Genomic DNA, 6,482 nt, shown 5'->3' with positions numbered 1-6,482 from the left:
AAATTTTGAATATTAAAATGAGTCATATTGTCATACTTTTGTTCAGGATATATAAAAGGGACCATATATTAAGAAAATTACCATACTGATTTTGGGTACTATTTCCAGGATATATATAGAGCATGATGGTACCCGTGTCAGATAGATATAGTTGCACAACCTAATACCTAACCATCACACTGTATTCTACTTTCTAAATTTTGTAACAGAAATGGCAAATCACATTTTATTACAACCATTTTTCCAAGAAATTGGGTACCCACCGATGTGGCATAAGGCCTAAAAGTATAGTTGTACACTCCCTAACCTATTCAAATTTTAATACAATAGGTATCAGTTGCCTGTATTACATACACATGGTGTCATATAGCTAATGTGTGATACCCACAGTGTCATATGCCCAACGACCATACTCAAAGTCTCCTAATAATGATAAAAGGTTACTTGTTGGGTATTCTATAGGTATCTTGTACACTGACACACTGGTACAAAGTCTTTTCAATTTCCTAAAATAGTATGGATGTACCGAATTTTCGTACGGCTTATTTTTCATGGGTATCTCATACACAACAATGAAATGTAGTAGAGAAAATACCATCTAATTATGGATTTTACTTTTACTTTCATTTGGGTATATCTGGTACCCACGACCAAGCTATATAGTGAGAACAAATTGGTGCGCCATATATTATTATACGCCATCATCACACTACACTTCATTATTTTCTTTTTCTTTTTTTGCGGGGTATTTAGTTTTTTCTTATGTGCACCCGACCATAATTTACATATGTAGAATTTTTTGTACAAATTTAAAAGGCATATACCAACAATCTTACTATGACATCCCTAAGTTCATATATTCAACTTATAATCCACCAAATTTTGTGAGTATGTAGTACACAAGATGCATACCTGCATGGTTGTTTCATAGTAATAGATATTAGATACCTCCAATTTTAAATGATTATCGTCGAGAGATACCTACACAACACCATGCAAATTATTAAACAATGCCTACCCACATAGCACAACCTATGGGGGTATAATACTTCCACCTGTGGTGATCTTTAGTTATTCACCCAACGTAATTTCGTAAAGCTTGCTTTCATCCAAAATTGACAATAATGTACACGAGCAGATACATGGTTCCATTTTATTAGAATTACCATAATGATCTTTATGATTCCCTACTCTATTTTTCTTTTCCATCGGAATGGCTCTGCGTCCAACAAGATTTGTATTTACATGTATATGATACATGGATCGAATGGACACAAAGTTTTTTGCTAAATGAGTTGGATGGTGCTGGTAGTGTGTCAAATGGGCGTCGTACTAGATTCGCCATACGTATATCACAACTATTTTTGCATATACCCTAGAGATATAACCACTAATCTAACTAAAGAATATATTATATTCCTTGCGGAAAAAATTAGATCTTATATGGTATTGGCCACGTCAATATAAACTAACATCAACACAAGAATTATATAACATTTAATCACACATTGATTTCCTAGAAAATATCTAATTGATGTGGTAGGAATCGATTTATTGCGGAGCAATTAGTCATGCACAATCAAAAGAAAACCTATAAAATGGTACATACTAAAACACTGGGCAGTGTATACCTAAGAAGACACACTGTTGCTACTTAATAATAACAGCGCCACAGAGATCTTTAGGATTTCACATCCATTTCCTTTTTGTGTAACACTATGCAAAGATCATGTTAGTCGAGTGTCATCCTTTTGCCAAGTGTTTTGAGTTTAATACCCAGCCAGCAGGAACTTGATGAACTTGCATTTCACCGAGTATCGTCCTTTTTCCTTGCCGAGTATCTGTGATCTCGGTAGTGCTTGTCTTATTCCATCCAGTAAAATTTATATTTCACATTTCCTAATCATTTTCTCTACTCCAAACTCAAAAGTACCATAAGGAATAATTTTTTTAATATACCCTAAAGATTTAGCCACTAGTGCAATTAAAGATCATCTTTATGATATACCCACATCTATAGAATAAATGACATTCAATGATTAATTATTTTTTACAAAAAATCATAATGATAAAATAACTTTACATTTTAATTTGCACCAATCATAGGTACATACCCACACGACCAGACTAACAAATGTAGAGATATTTTTTAAAATTTATTTTGTGGGGAGATATTTTTTTATTATAGGTATATACCTACATGACCAAGACTAATAAAATAAATAACATTCAACAAATGATGATTGTTTTACAGAAATTCGTAATTATGAAATACCTTTATATTTTAACTTGTGCCTATCATACATGTCAGTAGGTATGGAAAATCATTTCAATTCGAAATGTTCAAACAATGGACCATTAATTACACGCGTATCTTTGCATGGTATTTAATTGACTAGTTATACCTTTCCATAATTGACACACCATGCAAAATTATTTGGAAGGTATGATGGAAAATTATTTTCATCGGCTTGATTTGTTCAAACAATGTCCTGTTGATGACATCCACATCATTGGAATGTATTTCATTGCCATCATATACCCTTTCCATAATGTCCACGCCATGCAAAATTCTTTGTAAGATATTCAATTGGCAGATATCAATTACTTTTGGAATGTTCGAACGGGGTATGGATGACAAACACACAAATGGAAACTTATTTCTTAAACGATGAGATATAATTCAAAATATTAACCTATTTGTTAACGGGTCAGACCCAATAACTCATCTATACATAATAAAAAAGATGCTACCATTCGATCTAACGGCATCTAGGCAAGGTTATATATATATATAAGACTCCTCTTCTGTACTCTTGGGAGTATGTACTCCCATCCTCAATACATCTCATATACACATTAATTATACCTTTTTATTGTTCTCAATATACTTCATTTAATATTCTAAGATACCCCAATACGAGTTTTGCTGAAAAAATATCATCTGTGACGTACTTTTTGTAATATATCTTTTTCACGTACAAACACATCAGTATATACGTAAACATTTAAAAAATATGTAGACTCACATGAATTTTTTCATAAAACTCATTTTGAGATATCTAATAATTACTAGTGAAATATTTTAAAAATAATAAAGAGGTATAAAAGATTTATCTATGTGGTATAAGGAGCGGGAGTACGTACTCCCAGGAATACACAACCATTTTCCTATATATATATATATATATTAACTATTCTGCTAATATTAACAGAATAACTATTCTGATAACACTTTCGCACTGCACGCGTTGTTTTTTGGTACTGTTTTCACTCTAGTCTTTAACCGTTTATCGGAACGAGGCGTCTAATATACAGTTGAAAAGCTATGGATTAGGCGCAACTTCGACATGTTGAACACTTTTCGAGATTCAACACGGTTTAAGATCAGTTTTAAAAATGGTGCGGCCCATGACGAGTGTCAGCGAGCGTTTTTTCGCGATTTCTTCTAAACCGCTCGTCGGGACAAAGCAAATGATACACCGTTGGAAAGATATCATCGAGGAGCATCTTTTTCATATGTATTATTTTCTCTAATTCATTATGGTTTAAGAGTAGTTTCAAATTTACTAAATCGCGGAATTTTGTTTTTCAAGAAAATTTAAATTTTTGGTACTGTTTTTACTCTAGTTTTCTAATCGTTTGTCGAAATGGGGCGTATGATACGTCGTTAGAAAGCTACGGACGAGGCGCAACTTTCGTATGTTAAAATGTTTTTGAGATTCCTTACAATTTTTAGTTCATTTTAAAAATTGTGCGGCTGACGACGAGAGGCAGCGGCCGTTTTTCGTGAAATTTTTACAAACCACTGGTCGAAATGATTCAAATTATACGTCGTTGGAAAGATATCGATGAGGCACACCTTTTTTATATAGAACACTCTCCCCGATTCCGTACGGTTTAGAAGCAATTTTGATTTTAACGAAATGCGAACACTCTGTTTTTACGGAACACCAAAATCGTCGTATGTACTGCATCAGACAGAAAACCGCACTTCTTTTAGACTAAAAACTATACTTCATCGGACAAACAAGTGCACTGCATGATTTGTTTTTTGTGGGACGTAAATTTTCCTAAACGAGGTGGAGTGCACTTTCATGTCGAGTGTTTGGTGAACCGTAATACTATGAAAATTGAACCTCGAGACTACCGTAAACGGGTCATACTGCATCAGACAGAAAACCGCACTTATTTAGACTAAAAACCACACTTCATTGGACAGACAAGTGCACCACATGATTTCTTTTTTGTGGGACGTAAATTTTTCCAAACGAGGTGGAGTGCACTGCTTCAGACTAAAAAGCGCACTTCATCGGACAGACAAGTGAACTACATGATTTCTTTTTTGTGGGACGTAAGTTTTCCCAAACGAGATGGAGTGCACTGCTTCAGATGAAAAACCGCACTGCATCGGACGAGCAAGCGCACTTCATGATTTCTTTTGCCGGACGTAAATTTTTTCTCAGACGAATTTTTGTTGTCTTTTTTTCAAAAAAAAATTATTAACGAGAGTGGACCGCGAAGACTAGGGCAAGCGAACCACATCATATATCGAAGTGAACCGCATTACTATTGTTGTTTCATTAATTTTTTCGCATTTTTTCATGTTGGGCACAAGTGAACACCATCACTCTCAAAAGTGAACCACATCAGAGGGCCAAACGCACTGCCGCATTGCATTTGATATAGTGAACAATGGAGGAGTTTTATTATAGTGAACCACGTGGGAGAACAAAGTGATTTTCAAAACATTTACTCTATATATTTTCATTATTTTTAAACAGCCACACACAACCATACACACAAAATCCACAATGTCACCAACCGAACAGCAATTGAGGACTAGCCGTGATGTGCTAGATCACACCCAAGCGGCGTACTGCACCTGCAAACTACACCATGCCACTGAACTACATATTCAAAATAAAAAAAGGCTAACTAGATGAAACTTTTTTCTATAAAAATAAAAGAAAAAATGTTGCCCGCGCCACCAAAACTATAATCACGCTGCAATTAACTGCTCGCGTGATCCGCGTGCACTGCTCGCGTGATCTGGGTGCACTGCACATCCAAATCCAAAAAACAGGAAAAAAACTACTGCAATTAGCGAGTCAGCGAGTTGCTGTGGATGTGCTTGATGATGAGGATAGCGAGCTAATCGCTGCTGGATAAGGGAGTACGCCAGGGAACTACATCACCAGAACGAGTGTACCGAACGCGTCGTGTCGGCGAACCGCAAGGATGCGCCATCGCCCCCATCCAGTGTCGTCCCACACGCCGACGGCTAGCGGAGGATGCGACAACGGAGGATGGGTGCCATCACAGTGGAGGATGGGTGAAATAGAACACAGAAGTCAGTGAGGTTCAAAAAGAATTTCAAATGAACCACAACAATTCTGCACATCCAAAATCCAGAGGAAAAATCAAATGAACTGCAACTGGTATACTGGCTCCATGGCGTGGCGTGGAACTCACCATTGATGTAGCAGAGGAGTTGGATCCAGGCCGATGGGGGAAAGGTACTCACATGGGCGGCGCGCGGCGGCCAGGCGGACCATGCCTCGATTGTCTCCGGCGCTCTATCTGGTGGGAGGGCAAGGAAGTTAGAGGGGCGTCCGGTGGGGAAGGCAAGGGCACGGCGCCAGCAGTGGTGCCCCGGATCCGCCCGCAATGCTGTAGGATCTAGAAGTAGATGTGTCTAGAGGGGGGGTGATTAGACACTTAGTGCTAAAGTTGCAATTTTTAGGCCTTTTTGGTTTGAGTGGAGTTTTAGGCACAATTTCAACATACACAATACATATCAAGCAAGCATGCAAAGAGTATATGAGCAGCGGAATGTAAAGCATGCAACTTGCAAGAATGTAAGGGGAAGGGTTTGGAGAATTCAAACGCAATTGGAGACACGGATGTTTTTCCCGTGGTTCGGATAGGTGGTGCTATCCTACATCCACGTTGATGGAGACTTCAACCCACGAAGGGTAACGGTTGCGCGAGTCCACGGAGGGCTCCACCCACGAAGGGTAATGGTTGCGCGAGTCCACGGAGGGATCCACCCACGAAGGGTCCACGAAGAAGCAACCACCCACGAAGGGTCCACGAAGAAGCAACCTTGTCTATCCCACCATGGCCATCGCCCACGAAGGAGACTTGCCTCACTAGCGGTAGATCTTCACGAAGTATGGGAGCGCCTTGCCCTTACAAACTCCTTGGTTCAACTCCAGAATCTTGTCGGAGGCTCCCAAGTGACACCTAGACAATCTAGGAGACACCACTCTCCAAGAAGTAACAAATGGTGTGTAGGTAATGAACTCCTTGCTCTTGTGCTTCAAATGATAGTCTCCCCAACACTCAACTCTCTCTCATAGGATTTGGATTTGGTGGAAAGAAGATTTGAGTGGAAAGCAACTTGGGGAAGCTAGAGATCAAGATTCATATGGTAGGAATGGAATATCTTGCCTCAACACATGAGTAGGTAGTTCTCT

This window comes from Triticum urartu, chromosome 6 (assembly GCF_003073215.2).
Source record: "Triticum urartu cultivar G1812 chromosome 6, Tu2.1, whole genome shotgun sequence".
Lineage (NCBI taxonomy): Eukaryota > Viridiplantae > Streptophyta > Magnoliopsida > Poales > Poaceae > Triticum > Triticum urartu.
Note: the sequence above shows the minus strand (reverse complement) of the source record.